A 20,228-nucleotide genomic window follows, 5' to 3' on the forward strand; every position below is an offset into this window, starting at 1 on the left:
ACCTTATTCCCCAGATCCGTTTTAATAACTACTTTGGTGGGTGACATTTTAAAAAAGTCTCCACAAAGAATCTTATCCTGAAGTCTGAGTTGAGCACTTTGTGGAAACAAATATTATAGACAGTTTTTGCTGAGGAAGGATCTTTCCTTTTATGTATTTGTTTAGTCTATGCTTGTTAGACCCCAAGTTTCCTTATGTGGTCCCCCAAAATGATGAACATGTATTTCCTCGAATATTCCATGCACTTTCTGTTGCTATTTTAACATCTCTGAAATCATGCGTTTGCAATCAATGACATACTTTGATGGCATTTTTTTCTTTCTTAGAACACAAAATAATAGATTGTCTTTAGATTGATGGTTTCTTAGATTCTCCAGCATATAACATCACGTTTCAGTGGGGATTCCCATCAGTTGAAAGGGGTAAAAAGCAAAGGTCCCAGAACACCGAGAAATCAAAGGCTGCCACACTCCCTAGAGCCTGGAAGTGACTGCCTGAAAAAACCCACACCTGAGTGCCATTCTTGTGGGCAGGAAAGCAGAAAGTAAGGGAGGAAGTAAAGGATGGTTCAGTTTGAACCAAAATACTGGAAAATGTTTGCTTCAACTTTTTGTGTGTTCACTTCAAAACACACACACAGAAATGCATTAAACCTCAACTATTAAGGACCCTCTGCAAAACCCTGACATAAGGAAGCTCCAAGCATAGCTCAAAATGTTCAGCCAGGACACTGCTATTCAAACCCAGGGAAAAGCACCTACAAATAAAGCTCAGCACCACCCCTGAGGACCACATCTATCAACAGCAATGACAATGAGACCAAGTGCACACCAGCTACTCCCAAGCTCCGAGGGCCAGAGTGTTTCCCTGCTGAGTGTTTCTCATCCTTAATTTGAAGACTTGGAGAAATAACAGCCACCACTTTGTATTTCTCTTACCTCCAGCTGGGCTCTCTCTGTATCACTGTAAGTAGCTGATGCACGATAACCCAGCTTGAACAGAAAAGGCTCCGAGTTCTTCAACCACTTGCACCATGTTCATTCAACACCTGCCATTCATTTCACAAACAACAGCACCAGACATGCTATTGGATGCTTGGTGGCCACAACTGAGGCAGAATAAGGCACACTTGACTGAGCTTCAGCTCAGAAAACAGTGAATAGGGGGATGTTTTGCCATCCACAGTGTGAGAGGATAGAAGAATCTCTTTATCAAAATCTCTGGTCATGTTGCCCAGATGGTCTTGCACGAGTGTTATGAATGTATATAAAGGACTCTACTTGAATGAACCAGCAGCGAGTCATAAATCTCCAGGACTTGTAAAATCCCCATAGAGCAAAAAATAAATAAATAAATCTATGAGGCGGGGTGGGGGGATCACCCTTCACTAGCTAAACCCTAACCTGGCTTAACTGTTTTATTTCAGTAACTTGGTCGCCGATGTCTAGCACTGGACTGCAGACTTACAAAATGAAATGAGGATATATTTTTTATACAACGTTCCTTAAAAGAGTTATTTGTTTCTACAGATCCTTTGAGTGTTCCGGAGCTATTTGATAGGTCGTGATTTAGGAATTCTTCAGTGTATTTTTGGGGTTGGACGGCAGTCTTCTTTAGGACCTCAGGATGAGATGCTTTCTATGTCCAGCAGGAATTACCTAAACTGGGGGGAGTAGCTGCAACAGCTTTCCATCTGCTCATGGCAGCACCTCCTTAAACCAGGACTTACTAGAAAGGGGGCTGTGCCTATTTGGTTTGATGTGTTACAGGGAGAGCCAAGCCCCACACCACATTTACATGGCACTTGTGTACAGACTGTTCACAAGTACAGATTGTTCAGAGTTTACGTGGATTGAATCTGGGTGGAAAGGGAAGAGCAGAAATTGATCAGCACATGCTTGGCTTATTTTGATAAACAGTGTTTATCTGGACCACGGTCCAGATTGATGTGGTTGGTCCAACTTGTTCACACTCAAGGTCTAGGTAGCTGTTATCCCACATCCCTGAGGGAAATCAAGATAGAGATTCTGACAGTTCCCCTTACAGGAAAGGAGACAAACAGGGAAAGAACTGATGTTGCTAAAACACCAGACGGGCAGCCTGAGTAACTCCTTACCACCTGGCCATTATAATAACCTCAGAGTTCCTGCCACTGTCATTTTTTTTTCCACTCCATGGAATAAAGTGCTGGAAACAGATACTAGGTAGTAGTTTGCCTCCACTGCCCTGCTATGTGACAGTTTCCTGCATAAGACTTTTATTCTTATTTGGCACTTGAACTTCTAAATGACTCAGTGATTCATGCTTCACTGCTGCACGTGATAATTACCTTGGCAGAAAGCGATGTCTTTGTTCTTGCCCGCTCACCTTTCGTATGGAGTTTCCCACTCCTGTTCCCTTATTTATGACTTGTTGACGTTCATCTATATTTAGCAAGTGTTTTGCTAATATCCAAGGAGTCATCCAAGATGCAGCTGCTTGGTCCCTACAGGAAACCCCACTTTAGGGGGTTAGCGCTACTCTATACGGATCTACATGAAGATGAGAAATGCACTTCTTGATTTTTAAATGAGCTGGCTAATGCTTCTATCCTTTCTCCCCTTTTGGAGCTCGATGAACTCATATGTTATTCTTGGTTGGTTGTCAAACGAGCGAGGATGTTTTTCTGATCGTCTTTATGTGGAGTTAGATTTGGCAGTGTTTTCCTCCCTTTTCAGGGACTCCTTTCTTCATGGTGGGACATGTGACCTTGTTTTTATGCTTTCTGTGTCCCAGGCTAGGAAACTTGTGATAGTTCCTTCCTGTTCCTTCTTGAGTCACTGGTTTGCGTTACAAATGTGTGGCTCACTTCCTCCAAGTCCTTAGAAAGGTGTTTCTCCAAAACAACCTCACGGCTGTCTCTCTGTCATTGCGTGGATGCGGTAGCAAAAGCCATGACAAGGTCCATCCTCTCCAATACCATTCCAATCTGGTGAATGGACAATGTACTCAAAATGCTCTGTTTTAAAGGGATCTCATCATAAGAAAAGGCCATTATAAAGTTCTCACTACACTCTGAGCTGTTCTTTGCAGGAAAAGAGGACGCCCAGTGACAACTCCCCAAAAGGCTTCATGGGCCAACCCATCAACACATTTCTATTAAGCCTTAGAAACAGAAAATATTTATTCTCCATTGGACTAAGCTTTCAAAAATCAGGAGAAAAAAAATCACCCTTTTCATAAATCTTAAATAAGTAAAGAAGAGAATTTTGGAATAGATCCCACAGGTTCTTTTGAAACTGGTACGAATCTACCAGAGGAGGAAAAGTAAACACAGGAAACTGGAATGGAGAGAGAAAGGAGGACATTTGAAGGGGAACAGTCTGCTTTACTATTCCCTTGCATCCGACATCCATAGGCTGTTGTGGCAGAATCAGAGGAAGGAGAGGAAAACAGCACTGTTTTCCCCAGGCAACATGCTGCATGCGATGCTTTGACACACATTGTGGAGCATAGCATGGTGCAGGGATTGAGAGCACAGGCTCCAGAGCCGGGTTCCAATCCTGCTTCCACCCTCCTAAGCTCTGAGCCCTTAGCCAGTTATGTTAATCTCTCAGTGCCTCAGTTTCCTCATCTGTAAAATGGGGATCACGATAGTACCTCTCTCATGGAGTTATGAGGAATAAATAGGTTGATGTTAAACAGTGCCCGGTACATAATAACTACCATATAAACATTTGATAAACCTAAATATTAACTTAAACAAAATAAATAAATAAATAAATCCGTTTGATCATCATAATGCCCTGGGCTAGATTTTTGTCACAAACACCATTTGTGGCTGGCTCAAAATCTGCTCTTCCCCTCCCTTCCCTGTGGGCAGGGTTCACCTCCACTCCAGAGAGGCTGCAGAAGCCCTGTGTCAGCTTTCCCAGCATTCCCTGCAGCTGAGGCCTGAACATGAAGCCCAACCCTGCCCAATGGAAGCTGAGGACATTTTTGCTCGTATCTTTTAGAAAGATTTTCCTGCCCTACCAAAGAAGCAGTTAGACAATGAGAAGCCCCCTCCCATGGTTCCTGTCTGCTGACATCCTTCTAGAGTCATCATCATGTGACCATGAGGCAAAAGCCGAGAAAAGCCAACCTGGTCTCACTGAACCCATACTAGAACCACCTACACCCAGGCTGCTTGTCAAGTCTGGTGTCAGGATCATAAATGGCCACTTTCTAATACAGAAATGGATACTCTTTAAGCCACTCTCAGTCCAGTGGTCACTTATTTGTAGCCAAACGCACCCCAAATAAGACAAGGTTATTTTATATGAGGAAATAGAGGGTTAAAAAGGGTTAAATGCCTTTACTAGCCAGACAGATGGTAGAACTGGAATTCAAACCCAGTCTCACTCCAGAGCTTGAGCTCGTACTGCTGCACTAGAAGCCACCACAACCCGCAATTCTCACCTCGCCTCGACGATACCGGTTAGGACTCAGAGCATCGAGGGACAGCTGTGGTCAGGGACGGCTGAGCAGAGTGAAAAGTAACAAATGCCTTCTAACGTATGATTCTTTTCACTGGTTGCCAATCACTGTCACCTCGAGAAATGCAGGACTGGAATGGAGATCACAGGCATTCTGGTCCACATAACAAAACTGAGATGACCAAAGTCACACTGGTTAATAACAAAGTCAAATTGATCTCGGGTGGCCTCTGTCAGCAGCTGCTTGAACAGGGTTTTGGTTCCCCAGCCAGAGATTGAAGTCAGTGATGAGCGCTGAATCCTAGCCACTAGACCACAAGGGACCAGTGGCCAGCGACAAGGCCCTGGCCTCTCAGCTGTGTAGAAGTGAGTTTCCACATAGAGACAGAAAGTAGTGAAACAAGGAAAGTGTTTATTAGGAGGGAAAAGAGTATTTGTGGGTAGACACATGAACGGGCTCAGAGAGAGAGTTGCACCCTCGTGATAGTTTGAATCACTTTTATGGGGCATATCTTCCTGGCTTCCTTTGGCCAATCATCTTGCTTTGCCTGGTTCTGAGTCCATATTTGGTTTATCTCAGGGTCATCCCCATGTGTGCATGCATCTCTTAGACAAGATGGATTCTAGCGAAGAGGCCTATGGGTAGGTTAACATCACTTACTATGAGGTGACGTCCCCGCTCTTTTGACCTCCGAGGAGCCTTTCTGCGCATATATAGTCGGGAAGGTCTCCTTGACCTCGAGAATGATAAATATGGGGTCTCTAACTTTTATCTGGGCAGGGCTCAGCTCTTCTCTCGTTCCTCCCATTTTGGAGTATCTACCCACGGGGGACAACTCCAGCTGCCCAGCCTGGGGCCCATCTATCTCCTGCCTCAAGATGACAACTGAAGTCATGATCCCATTTTACAGATGGAAAAACTGAGGCACTGGGAGTTTATGTATCTCTTCCAAGGTTGCAAAGCTAGTAAGTGGTAATGCTGGAATATAAACTCAGGAGTCTGGCTCCAAATTCTTCCATGACTATGACATACATTCTCAAGTGCGCTGCTTCTGTAGCTTGGACTTAGCTTACAGAGGTGTGCTTTTTATAATTTGGAGGAGGAGTGTAATAAAACTGTAATCAATATCACAGATGCCAAGAGGTCAGCTTAAAGATTATGAGCCCCTCAGCCTGGCTGACTGGTACCACAACCCGCCAATCACTGCTGACCTGCAGAGCTGGATTGCCCAAAGGTCACACTAACTCATGCAAAGAGCACCAGCGAATTAGGGGCAACCTGGAAAGGAGAAAAGTTCAACTCAGAAGGATTTACCCAGAATTTTATAATTTAAAAATCTGAAAAGATGCACTTTCAATTTTAGCATGCAGGTAAGCTTTTTGCTTTATGGTTTTGGATTGTCACCCCAATTGTGACCCAAGACGTGATGGAACAGAGAAGAATCTTCCCTGAGTTTCTGACTCACAAAACCCACAAGCATAAGTTTTGGGGTAGTTTGCTACCCAAGAAAAAGTAGTCAAAATACTACCACTTCAGAGGAATCAGCTGTTTTGCCAAATTGGGCTAATTTGTTAAACAATTGCCTCAGAGCCTCAAATCCATCCCCCAGTCACCAGTCTGAGGGTGGCCAGGCCACCTGCACTTCTGACCAACTGGCTACAAATTCAAGGTATCCCACAAACCCCCTTAGGTTTGATCATTTGCTAGAATGACTCACAGAACTCAGGAAAGCACCATAATTACAACTACAGTTTTATACAGATCAGCACCAGCCAAATAAAGAGACAACTAGGGCGAGGTCTGAGTGGGTCCCAGACACAGGGCTTTTGTGCCCCTCCCCTGTGGAATCTGGACACGCCACCCTCCTGGCACATTGATGTGTTCAAAATCAGAAGGGTCCTCGGGGGCTTCCCTGGTGGAGAAGTGGTTGAGGGTCCGCCTGCCGATGCAGGGGACACGGGTTCATGCCCCGGTCCGGGAAGATCCCACATGCCGCAGAGCAGCTGAGCCCATGAGCCATGGCTGCTGAGCCTGCACGTCCGGAGCCTGTGCTCTTCAACGGGAGAGGCCACAGCAGTGAGAGGCCCGCGTACCGAAAAAAAAGAAAGAAAGAAAGGTCCTCGGAGCTCTGAGATCCAGCTTTTACTGGAGTTTCATTCTATAGACCTGGTTGATTAAATCATTGGCCATAAGATTGAATTCAATCTTCAGCCCCCCACCTCTCTCCAGAGGTGGAGGTCACAGGGTCCCAACTCTCTAATCATGTGCTAGGTCTTTCTAGTGAGCAGTCCCCATCGGAATCATCTTGATAGCTTAAATACAGGTGTGATCCAAGGGGCTTTTGAATAATAAAGACACTCCTATTGCTTGGGAAATTCTAAGGATTTAGAGTCTTCCTCTCAAGAGCCAGGGACAAAGGCCGGTCAAGTTATTTCTTATATAACATGCCCTTCCCCAGCCTCATATTTCCCTTCAAGGTGTCGGGACTGGGATTCTGCAAAACATTTCTCCTTTGCCACCTGGCTCCCTGCTAGGCTTTGCCAGAGGGATGCTAGAAGAAGATTGGAAGGTAGAAAAAGGGAAGAGGGATTTACTCTTGTGTGTCTGCTTCCTGTTTTCTGCCTGTTTCCTTCCTGTTTCTGTGAATATGACCCCAGCCACACTTTCCACCCCTACAATGGCAGTTTATTCCAGTACCTGTGATAATTCCAATTTTCAGTTTTTCAAACTCCCAGAACCAGTCTTATCATGCCCTCTCAGAGACAATAGAGCAAGCCAGCCATCAAAGACCCCCTCTCCCACTTAGAGGTCTGGGTCCCAGCTCCGTGGAGCCCCTCCCCGCAGCTCAGAGATACCAGGACCAGCTAGCTGAACAGCATCCCTTCCTCAGAGGTCTGTGTTCCAGCCCCAGAGGACCTCCCTTCCAAGTTCAGAGTAATTCATTAATTAACCAGTGTAGATTTTATCTACTGACTGATGTACAGATTGTCAAAGATGATTCCTTTCTAGAATCAGATATTGTTCTGTCATCTCAGGAGATCACCATGGCCCCCTTGGACTTATCACATCATCATCATCATCATCATCATCATCATCATGATCGTCATCATGATCATAGTTGCTCTAAATCTTCACCATCCAATGGAAACTTCTGTGATAATGGAAATGCCACACATCAGTACTGTCCAATATGGTAGCCAGTAGCCACATGTGGCTGTTGAGGACTTAAATTTGACTAGTGCAACTGAAGAACTGAATTTCTAGTTTTATTTCATTTTAATGAAGTTAACTCTAAATTGCCACATTTACCTAGTGGCTACTGCGTTTACGCCACAGCTATACAACCCTACTACTAACTCTCTCACCTACTGGAACTTATTCTTCTGTTCTTCCATAGCACCTTGTTCCATGAAATACTTTTCATATTCTATTTTAATTATTTATGTGGTAATCTCTTTTACTAACGATAACTCCTTGAAGGGCCACCTGATGGTCTTGGGTACCTGGATACATGGCAGGAAAACATGCTCAAAAATGATTCACAAATTGATTGTGATGTTGAACCAGAGTATGGCAGTGGACAGACTGAGATTCTATGACAGGGAGGAAGGAGAGAGCCTTGGACCGTTGGAAGAGACTACTAGGGCAGAGTACTTATTTCTTCGTGTTTCCACTTTCCTTATCTGTAGAATAATCTTTATAGGGTAAGTTGAGGTTATTAAGAATCAAAACACCCCTTGCAAAGCTGGTCTGGAAGCTAAAGATTCATCCTGGCATGAATTTTGACATTCTATCTCTCAAAGCTGGGTTTAATACCTTATCCTCCTACCTATGTCCCAGATCAACTAGGTCTTTAGGTTAAGGGAAAAAAAAATCTGTCTTTTAAGGAGAAAATACACAGAGAAAGTTCAGGAAAACTTGTCTCTGAAGCTTGGCATGAAGGACTCCATTTCCTTCTATCATCCTTTTATCTAAATTGTCATTCAACGGGAGAAGGGGAGATAAATTAGGAGTTTGGAATTAACATAGACACACTACTGTATATAAAATAGATAATCAACAAGGACCTACTGTATAGCATAAGGAACTCTATTCAATATTCTGTAATAACCTATATGGGAAAAGAAGCTGAAAAAGAATAGATATATGTATATGTATAACGAAATCACTTTGCTGTACACCTGAAACTAACACAACATTGTAAGTCAACTATATGCCAATATAAAATAAAAAAAATTTTTAATGGTCATTCAACAAATAATTATTCCACAAAAACCAAGTACAAGGCACTGCAATTCCAAAACTACTTTTTTGAAATTATGTAAATTAAATCTCTCTGCTAATTCTCTCATGGCATCTTGTATTTCTCTATGTAGCATATGCTATAATTAAATATTCTACAAATTATATAATTATAATTGTTGTATGTTCATCAGTCAGACGGTAAGTTAAATGAGGGTGAAAATCATACCTGTCTTTTCATACCTGCATTTTCAGCAGAACAGCAATATAGTATGTAATCACTAAATCATTCTTTAATAAATGAATAAACAGAAAAAGAATAGCATATATAGTATTTTGAAAATTAGTCCCCAATGCCATAACCTGACAAGAACTGATAATTCTATTTAATAAATTTTCTTAAGAAAATTGTTGACCAAGAATTGAAAATTCTAAAGCCCCAAAATGAATGTGGCAGGATAAAATATGAAGCTAATACCTGAGCTTTCTTTTTCCCATAATGCTCTCAATTGCCCCACAGTTCTCCACACACTGAATCAGTGACATTCAATGAATCAGCCAAAAACAAAGATATCAGTTGGGGACATAAATAGGTGTTTAAAATTTTCAAAAGGAGACAAGCGTCTTGAAAATCGAATCTCTTCATTGCAAGAGCAAGACTTTCTGAAAAAGAAAAAGTGCTTTGATCTTTAAAAAGCTAACAGTCTGAGGAACTCAGGGTGTAGAGATGACCCTTAAACCAGAGATGAGGGGAGAATGCCTGATGATGTGACAATAGTTCTCTGGTTCAGAGAGAAATTGATGTTGACCAGCCAGGAGAAAGAAGAGGAAGTGAAAGAAGACCCAAGAAGAGTTTAGATGCTGGTGGATTTAGATGGTATGCCTCTTACTTCGGGGCCAAGCCCTGGGGTGGGGAAGAAATTCTAGAAACCCTAAATTCTAGAACCCCAAATAGGTTTAGGGAGGGAGTCCTCCAAACAGAGGCTGATGCTTAGGTAACCAATCAGCAGTCTCATGGAGAAGACCTTCACTCCAACCATAGTTTTGCAACAGACAAGTAGAAATGGCAGTAGGATGTGTCACAGAGAAGATCTCCAATAGCCTGAGTCTTCCATGGTACTGGTGAGACAGGAAGGGCATCTGAAGTTTCCTGTGCCCATAGAAGAGGATTTCTCACGAAGATTAGGATGCTTAAGCTTCAGGACCCTCATTTGCCTGACCCCCTACAAAGCCTCAGAAAGGGTGTGTTCACCTAGTCCCATATTTTGTAAGATTTGCAACAGTAAGAAACTTTAACACCAATGAATTAAGACCATTGTCTCTTTCCATTCCAACTCCCCCCACCCATGTCAGATGATGTTGGGGTAGTCATTGGCATATTTGGGTTGCAGCTCAGAGGAAGCTGAGTTGAGAATACACTTATACTTGTGTTTAGTCAGATATATTTATATGGTTCCCAGGCACTTCTGTGTTTTGTTGTTTTGCTAGTCATCCAAGTATACCAACGGATTCCAAAAATCCTCTTAGCATCCACTGTGCCAGCACCCAGAGTCATGGCACAAAGTTACAGAGCCAGAAGATGCTACCTGATATGAATATATCCTATAGCACCAAGAACCAGAAAGTCATGGATAGCAGAGAGAAAAGGTTTTCAATGTATGGAGCCAGGAGCTAGCCTATGGAAAGTTCTTCTAGTCATGAGAAGAGTGAAATTATAAGTAAAGCATTCAGCTTGCATTGATGCCTAGTCAAAATGGAAGTTCTTTCCAGCCAGGAAATATATTCAGTAATATGCTCAACCCAACTAAATCAAAAATTTATATTCTGTTTCTTAAATGTAGCTCCAAAAGTTCAATTAAATCTCTTTCTACAAAATCTGGATTTTCCCCTGCTGCACCCAAGAGAACATGGAAATGCTGAGAGAATGTTGGTGGACCTTCGGAGACATTACATGCAGGGGAACAAGGACACAGAGGGACCTACGTAGACAGAGAGGAGAGGGGCCCTTATGGTCCTTCAGCCATTAGTGCAGGAAGGAGGGACAAGATGCCTCCCACTGATGCCAGAACAACACCTAACCCCTGGTACTTTGATCAAGACTGAGGGAGAAGAGACAAATAAGGGAAGCTCTAGCTCCGATTGAAAAAGTTTAAATACTCAGGTGACCAATATCCTAAGGTGATTAAGATGACAAGGAAATAACTGATGTTTAGCTCCCAACATCAGTGGGAAGGGGGGACTGAGAACTTAGTTCAATTTAGTTACAGAAAAAGGTTAATCTTTGCGTACCTGAGATTTGTGACTGTAAAACGAAGACCCAGTAAACAGATTAAAGATAAATTCTCTAAAGTGGCTGTGTCAACTGGACTTAGCATGTTGCTGGTGCCAATGTTGAACTTGACCTGAGTCCTGTGCTCCTGGAAAATGGCAATGGTTTCAAAACTCCCCTATCCTTTCGTGTTTCTGGAAGTAGTTAATTGCAACAAATCCCCTTTCTTTTCCATATTCCAGATAACACATGTCTCTATCCTTCTGAATATCTCCCAAAAGACTCAAGAATGACTTCCTTGTTTCCTTGCCTCTGGCAACCTCCTGTTTTTCCCCCTGAGACATTCCTCATTAATAAACTTCCCCCTATTGCAAAAAGCCCCAATAAACCATCTCCTTCATTGTCTGGTACATCTTGTCCATGGCGCTCTCATGGTCTCACTAAATGGTAACCCAGAAGCTACTTGAGTTCAGAGTTATAATCACAAAACCAAGATTTTATAAGCACAGTGAAATGGGGCATAGAAAGGATCTGAACAATCCCTTCAATGGAGAGAACTCTTCAGAAGTTAAAAAAACAAAATTTCAGACTTCCAAATGATAATAGTCATGTCTTAGTATCAATAGATTGAGAAAAATTATGACCAAAAAAATTACCCTGAATTTAGTAATGCTTTGCCATCAATTTTATGTTATTAATCCCTCAGGAGGGTTACTGACAGTTTAACTTATTAGACTCTTTTTATTGTGCAGAGTAAATATTTTGGGTTAGGAAGAATTCTTTTAAACCTTAAAGTAGTTTAAGGAAACCCTTACTACTTCTCATTGGCAATTGGTACATGGTATATTTGTTACTTGATGGCTCTAAGTAGAACCCAAAATAAAATATCTTGTCACCTGTGTAACGTGCTGAACTGTGTTTGTTCCTAAACTTCGCCCTTTGTTAGACTGATAATCAATTGTCACATAGGTTTACAAAATTAAACTTGGGCTTTTTACAGTCAAAAAAAATCTCTCAGGTGATCTACATACATTGGATAAATTCAAACATATATCCAGGTCAAAATAGTTTGGTTTTTTTTTTCTGCTGAAGATCCATGCCTTCACACTTTCACACATTTTTTTAAGTGTCTCTTTGATTCTCAGAGATATGTGGACCACAAGTTGGGTACAACTGAGTTAGGTTCAGGTAAAAATGAAAATGTGAAGAAAGAGGGGTTGGCTTGCCTGGGGTAGACAGAGTGAAGCAGTATCTGGGCTGCCTCTTTGGAGGGCTGTTGGACACATTAACTCATATTGCTAGTTCATCCCAAGCCTAGTTCACCCCAAGGCTGGAAAGATGCAGAACAAACCACTTCTTCCAGGCTCTCCTTATGTGGACCCACGAAGACTGATCACCTTGAATCCTCGTGCCTCTTCTCTCATCCGTTCCCCAACACACACACACACACACACACACACACACACACATGCATGCATATACACACACACACCACCTCATGTCTGCCTCCACACTCAGGACCCTATGCCCTGGTGACCCTCATCTTTTTAGAGGGAGGAAAAGAAAAGTCTGTTTTGGGATAAGATCAGAGCCCCTTCTTCTGGGGACCCACCCAAGGGAAAGAAAGAGAGCAGGATGGGAAAGCCTGGCCACAAGTGAATCAGAGCTGCACTCCGCTTCCTGAATTCATCCTACCTGGACAACCTGGAGTCTAGCCCAAGACTAGGCTAGACAACAGAAAAGGAATATCTAAATGTTTGAGAACACAGACAACATATTTGTGGCTATTTCTAAACTGATGTTAAGGCATGCAAGCATTATGAGAGGATTCGTGTACTGGTCATATTTGTATACGATAGCAAATACACTTTTATCCTCCCGAGAAACCACCCTGACAAATCCACACATATTTTTCAGGCTTCTATAGAAATATAATTAATATTCATTTAATCATCAGTCCAAATATTGAAAACCAGCTTTCACGCTATTTGAAATACATGATCATCCCAAGTGCAATGTCAGTGGCACAAACAGTCCAAAGTGGAATTAGTCATCATCCTTTCATATGGCACCATCCCATCTTTAGCTGGGATTTTATTTAAGATCGAAAGTTGCAAAAGAGAGTTAAGGCATTGTCTACTTTTTAAAAAGTAGTCCAACATCCTCCCATTATTCTGAACTCTCAAGATTCATCTCTAATGGGGGAAGTGTGATTTTGGGAGTGTGGGTTTTGAATCAATTCCTACGATTTTATATCTCGATGTCTGAGTTTAATTTCCTTCCCCAGGATCAAAGTGTAGATGATGGCAATGGGTGTGGACAGGGCTGAAAGCAGTGAGATGAAAATGTCCTGTGTGTGTGTTAGTGATATAGATACGGAAATGAATTGTGATTTTATGGACGGGAATGATTTCCCCTTCTGTTTAATATGTAGGCCGAGTCTCCTCTGGCATCCAAGCCCGTTATCTTTCTCCTCCTACTTCACACTTTCCATAAGCCTTCTGGTTTCACAGCGGACACGTTGTAAATCATCTCCTTCTAAGTGTCCCACATATGTTTCATTAAAAGTGTTTGTTTCTTTGATCAGCTTGACTTTCTAATGTGAAAAAAATAATAACTTTTTTGCCTGGCGCTTGGAAATGTATAGGCCCCAAATGAGGAGCCACAGTGCTGACAGCCAGCACCAGGGGCCTTGGTGGCTGCCGTTCAGGCTGAGCCCGGGAGTGAGACTGCTGCCCCAATGGCCAGGTGAGCATGGACGGGATGAGATAGGAAAGGCTATGGATTAGTCTGCCAAGGCTGCTATAACAAATGGGATGGCTTCAAACACCAGAAATATATTGCCTCACAGTTATGGAGGCTAAAAGCCTCCAATCAAGGCGTCCTCAGGATTGGTTTCCTTCTGAGACCTCTCTCCTTGGCTTGGAAATGGGCACCTTCTCCCTGTGTCCCCACATGGTCTTTCTTCTGTACAGGTGTGTGTCTGCATCCTAATTTCCCTTTCTTATAAGGGCACCAGTCCTATTGGATTAGGGACCCATCCTAATGACCTCATTTTAACTTAATCACGTCTTTGAAAACCCTGTCTCCAAATACAGTCACATTCCAAAGTACTGGGGATTACGACCTCAACATATGAATTTGGAGGGTGGGCGGGACAAAACTCATCCCATAACACCTGATGTTTGTTATTCTTTGGCAAAGTATACATGAGGAAGAGGGAGGGAAAAGGGTAGCTAAGGAGAGGCAGCCACCATGGATTTCTTAGCAAGGTGGAGTGGACTTTTTTTAAAGTCTGTTTACTTAGAGCAGTTTAGATTAACAGCAAAACTGAGGGAAAGGTACAAGGATTTCCCATACTCCCTGCCCCACACATGCACAACCTCCCCGATAACCAGCATCCCCCACCAGATTGGTCCTTTTGTCACTACTGATGAACCTACCTTGACACATCAATTGTCACCCAAAGTCCATCGTTTATCTGAGGGCTCATCCTTGGCCTTGTACATTCTGTGGGTTTAGACAAATGTATAATAACATGTATCCACCATTAGGATATCTTATAGAGTATTTAAAAATTTTTTTAAATTGCTTTCTAAACTGCTATGGCCTCATAAAAGTTGGCTTGAGCTCTGGATGTTATTTCACATGTAGAATTGGGCTTTGTTTATTTGGATTAAACCATTAGATTTTTCAAGTCTATATGAAGCATTAGTTCTGAATTTGATTCCTCTTTCTTCTTCTAGCTTTAAAGTACATATTCTCATCTTTACTTTGTAGCTTGAGAGTGTACTCAAGGCCTTGGGGAAACAAATGACACAAATATTTGCTACTATCTGTAGAAAATGTGGGTGCTCATATTTAACATAAGCAGGTTAAGGAAGGATGTTAAAGAAGAAAGGGCATTTTTATTAGAACCTTCACAGCTCCCAGCCACAACCTCACCACCTTGTAGTCTATGGTATATACACTATTGCCCTCACCTTTTCTGACATGAGTGGAAACCATTTAGGGAGTGGAGAAAGGCAGATAAAGAGCCAGGTGCCCTTCCTGCTATTTTACATTTCACAGCTCTGTTCATCCAACACTGTCTAGTAAAGACACACTTCACTTTTTTACTCTATAAACATAATTATCATAATTAATAATATTACTAATCTAATCCTTTTCCCATTAACTTAAATCATTGCAAACAAAGGGAAAATTTTTTTATTATAAGATACCTTATATATGCTATGTGTGCAGCCAGATGGGCAGCTACTGTGACTCACAGTCTCGCCAGAACTACACAGAATAGAAGAGGGTTGGTTCCCCTAAAGGAAGGGATGCTGTGCAGACAGAAACTACATCAGCCCAGCATGGGGGGGATGGAGTCTGTGGAAGGAATAATAGAGCCAAGTAGTATATGATTATTTTCTGAAAGATTTCTGCAAATAGAAAAGAATTTATTTATGGGACAGTGAGTTCCAGTCTGGACACCACTAGTAATTAGTTATAAAACCTTAATAATCCTCTTCTTCTCTAAGCTTGTTTCTTTATCTGGAAAATGAGGACATTAAACTACATCATCTCCAGACAATTTTTAGGTCTCAAAGGATCTCTTTACATTATTGAAAGGTAGAAGATTTAACCCTAACATCAAGTAGCATCATGAAAAGGAGAAAATCAATTAACCTCTCTCAACCACATTTATAAATCAGGAATGATAATGTCTTAAGCTGCCAAATAAGATTGCATATGAAAAATCATATGAAAAATCAACAATATTAATAGTTACCATTTATTGAGCATCTTCTATGTATTAAGTATTGCCCTAAATACTTCCTTGCAGCTGTATCATATTTCTCTATTCTGTTTATCTAATTCTACATAACGAAGATGCAGCCTTTGCTTCTTTCTTTTTTTTCCCAATTTACTCCACAGCTTGTTCTGATGTCTGAATAGACAAAGATGATAGAATATTTATACGTGTGTAGTCAGAGAAACTTAATGGATTTTACAAGAATCAAGAATGTTTTTAAAGACACAGCCATGTAATAGGAACCAAAAAAATCATGAGAGAAAGAGAGAAAGAAAAAGAAAGAAAGAAAGAAAGGAAGGAAGGAAGAAAGAAAAATTAGAACAAGAAAAAAATGAATACAGGTGAGGTACAATTGTAAGAAAAAAATGCAATAGCAATTAAAATATGCACTGGACCCAGTAAAGAGTAGGTTTAAAAGTACAGAAAACTGGGTGAATAATGTGGAGGACATAATCGATACATTATCTGGAATCGGGAGTGGCAGTTACAAAAAGATGAAAATTATGAGACAAGTGATAGGTTTGACTTTTATTCTCAGTCTTTCAGAGCAAAAAACCCTTGAATTAAAGGCTATAACTCAGGCTGCCCTGATGGCGTGGTGGTTAAGAATCCGCCTGCCAATGCAGGGCACACGGGTTCGAGCCCTGGTCCGGGAAGATCCACATGCCGCTGAGCAACTAAGCCCATGCACCACAACTCCTGAGCCTGTACTCTAGAGCCAGCGAGCCACAACTGCTGAGCCCATGAGCCACAACTACTGAAGCCTGTGCGCCTAGAGCTCATTCTCCACAATAAGAGAAGCCACCGCAGTGAGAAGCCCGTGCACCGCAATGAAGAGTAGCCCCCGCTCGCTGCAACTAGAGAAAGCCTGCGCGAAGCAATGAAGACGCGAAGCAAAGAAGACCCAACGCAGCCAAAAAATAAATAAATGAATAAATAAATAAATTTTTAAAAATAAATAAAAGATAGCAATTTAAAAAATAAATAAATAATAACGGCTATAACTCTTGACACTAAGGAAATAAATGATGGCAGAGTTATAGAAAATTTCTTGGACCTGAGAAAAGACAAATATTGAAAGGAGTCACTATGTTACAAGCAAAATCATGAATAAACAACCATATTTAGACTTACAGTTGTATTATTTTAATTATAAGGATAAAGAAAAGCATTCTATAAAAATCTGGGGGCTTCCCTGGTGGTGCAGTGGTTAAGAATCTGCCTTCCAATGCAGGAGACACAGGTTCGAGCCCTGGTCTGGGAAGATCCCACATGCCGCAGAGCAACTAAGCCCATGCACCACAACTACTGAACCTGTGCTCTAGAGCCCGTGAGTCACAACTACTGAGCCTGTGCATCTGGAGCCTGTGCTCTGCAACAGGAGAGGCTGCGACAGTGAGAGGCCCGCGCACCGCGATGAAGAGTGGCCCCCGCTCGCCGCAACTAGAGAAAGCCCTCGCGCACAGAAAGGAAGACCCAACACAGCCAAAAATAAATAAATAAATAAATAAATTTAAAAAAATCTGGGCTGAAAACAATTAACTAGAAAAATAAAAATTAATTTGTAATGCTCAATGCAAGATGACGATGGAGCAACATCTGGAGAACTCTGAAGTTGAACATTGGTGAACATGAATTTTTATACTCAGCCAAGTTATTGTTTTTGTATAATAGGAGCCTAAAGACAGTATCAGGTATGTACAATCTCAGGAAAATATAATCCCTAACTTCCCACGAGGAAAGACAAACTACAGTTGACCAACTGACCAAGAGATAAACCAAAATTAAAACCTGAAAAACTGAAAACTAATGAAATAAAAACTGGTCTTTCATTTTTCAGTTATCAAGAATTACCACACCAGGGCTTCCCTGGTGGCACAGTGGTTGAGAGTCCACCTGCCGATGCAGGGGACACGGGTTTGTGCCCCGGTCTGGGAAGATCCCACATACCGTGGAGCAGCTGGGCCCGTGAGCCATGGCCACTGAGCCTGCATGTCCGGAGCCTGTGCTCCACAACGGAAGAGGCTGGCATACCGCCAAAAAAAAAAAAAAAAGAATTACCACACCTAACCATGATGAGACAATATGGTAGAGTGTAGCATTTTCAAACTGATCCCTTGAGTCCTGGGAGCCCCAGAAGTGACTCAGTGATGCCAAGAAGGATGAGCACAGGTTGTGCTAAAAAAATTCTGGGTCCCCCACTCCCTTTTCAACCACAGTAGCTCCATGTTTATCTCCTTTATATATTACAGTCCCACAAAGTTCAGTTTGGAAAAGTGGGGAGGGGGGATTAAAACCCATTTAGATAGTAGAAGGACCACAGATAGAAAAATCTGGGTTTGGACCCCAACTCTATCATCTCCTAATTATATGATGTTGGGCTAACCATTCATCTCTCTGACCTTTAGGTTATAAATTCATACCATCCACCTTAAAGGTTCTTATCAGAACAAACTGAGATGAGATATAAAATGAATCCTTACTGTGCTATCATTACCCACCTGGAGATTTATAAATTTCTAGCATAAACCACAAAACAACTTGTATTCTTTGTTTGGCATAGGGGTTGACTCAATGGTGTATGTTTAAGCTCACGCTGCAAGGAAGGGTTTGGTAGGTGAGACAGCTTGTCACATGGGCTGGGCTTCCCCACCACTTTTACCTTGTGACAAACAGAGAGACTGTTACTTGGGGTAAACAGAGAAATCTGATTTTGGCCCAGGGACTCCAGCCATTCAAGCCTCACCCAGATACCCAGAAGAACTAGGAAATAAATATCTCAACCTACTGTAACCCTTTCATGACACACCAGTAGGGAAATTCTGAGGTAAAGATCCTCATTTCTGCCTCTTAATGTAGTATGTTCTAGATCTAGCCATACTACAAGCATCTCTTAGAAAGCATCAAGTATTTTGAATTGCTGGTGAGTTCTTCTGGAATCTAGACCTTCCAAAATTAATTTCCATTCACCAACCTAAATTTGTCATCACCTTCCTGTACCTTCACCCAAATCTACATGTGCCCCACACAGGTTGTGCTATGTTCTACAGGTTGGCACCACTGTTGACCCTATATCTGTGGGTATCCACAATTCAACTCCAATATCTCTAGGGAAAAATGACATTTTTCAAGAGTTTCTATAGTTACATGAAAAATGCTTATGTTAAAAATGTGAAAGAAAGTTATATAAATTGAATATGGATTATAATCTCAATTTGTAAAGAATGTACACTGAAAAAAATACTTATTAGTCAGCCATAAAAAAGAAAGAAATAATGCCATTTGCAGCAACATGGATGGACCTAGAGATTATCATATTAAATGAAGTTAAGTCAGACAAAGACAAATATATGATATCAATTATACATAGAATCTAAAAAAATGATACAGAGGAATTTATTTACAAAACAGAAATAAACTCACAGACATAGAAAACAAACTTATGGTTACCAAAGAGGAAAAGAGAGAGAGGGAAAAATTAGGAATTTTGGATTAGCAGATACAACCTACTATATATAAAATAGATAAAGAAAAGGGACCTACTGTATAGCACAAGGAACTATATTCAATATCTTGTAATAACCCATAATGGAAAATAATCTGAAAAAGTATATGTCCATAATTGAGTCACTTTGCTGTGCACCTGAAGCATTGCAAATCAACTATACTTCAATAAAAAAGAAAAATTACTGAAATAGTCCACTAGGTTTGCAATGGTTTTCTCTGAATAATAAATGATTTTTTTCTTTCTACCTTTCTGTATTTTAAACATATTTTGTAACGAGCAGCTTTGCTTATATTTAATGAGCTCTAACTTAGATAATGTACACAATCTCAAGTATACAACTAGATGGATATTTACATTTGTATACGCACAGGTGACCATCATCCAGATCTATTCCATCTTCCAATAACAAGCTCCCTCATCCCCCTTCTGAGCCACAGATGCCCCCAAAAGTAATCATTATCTTGACTTCAATCATCATGGATTGATTTTTAAGGAATAGGCAGTACCCTTATAATGGAAGAAGTAGTAAAATGTATTTTTTAATTATAAGAAATGTGAAATATGTAGACAACAGAATGTAAATATCTTATTTTAACATAGATACATGCTCTTCCTTAAAGTGTTGACTAATATTCATGATTATTCTGTGCCTGCAAAATAGATCTTCTGGAAAATGGCCACCGTGAGAGAGAAATAATCCACATGAGCTGAAGGTGAACCTTGGAGGCTCTGCAGGTTTGGTTCAGAATAGCAAGCTTCGTCCTAATTGGCACACACACAAAATTAATATTCATATGAATTTCCAGAGAGACCCTGCATGAACAGACTCCCCTTTGGGATTTCTGATAATTATCAATTCTCAATGAGCAGAACTCACTTACTCCAAGTACCTTTTTTCTAAATATAGTTGCACAGGTTTTTTCACCTTCACAACCTGGCCAAAATCTAAA

The sequence above is a fragment of the Mesoplodon densirostris genome, chromosome 15, assembly GCF_025265405.1.
Source record: "Mesoplodon densirostris isolate mMesDen1 chromosome 15, mMesDen1 primary haplotype, whole genome shotgun sequence".
Classification (NCBI taxonomy): domain Eukaryota; kingdom Metazoa; phylum Chordata; class Mammalia; order Artiodactyla; family Ziphiidae; genus Mesoplodon; species Mesoplodon densirostris.